Here is a 342-nt window from a genome sequence, read left to right as displayed (position 1 = left end):
TATATATATATATATATATATATATATATATATATATATAATATACTATTTAAATGCTTTAATGTGAAATAGATTTTTAAATAGGCTTTTAATTTAGGCCGAAAGAAAAATCTATAATAAACCGTAGGTCAGACTCAAACCTTCAAAGTCTGATCTAATCTATTCCCATCCTTAAAAATATACGAGAATTATACCATGCACCCTCACACTTAAACCTGTCACATCTCAAGACACATGAAAATACAATTTTACCCTTTTAACCATTTATAATAAGTTTCAAAATTGATAGTTTCGGAAGTTTCAAATTTTCGAAATAACGATTACATTTCGAAAATTTGGAAA

Source organism: Cicer arietinum, chromosome 7, assembly GCF_000331145.2.
Source record: "Cicer arietinum cultivar CDC Frontier isolate Library 1 chromosome 7, Cicar.CDCFrontier_v2.0, whole genome shotgun sequence".
Taxonomy (NCBI): domain Eukaryota; kingdom Viridiplantae; phylum Streptophyta; class Magnoliopsida; order Fabales; family Fabaceae; genus Cicer; species Cicer arietinum.
The sequence above is the reverse complement of the archived record's forward strand: the minus strand, read 5'-3'. Positions refer to the sequence as shown.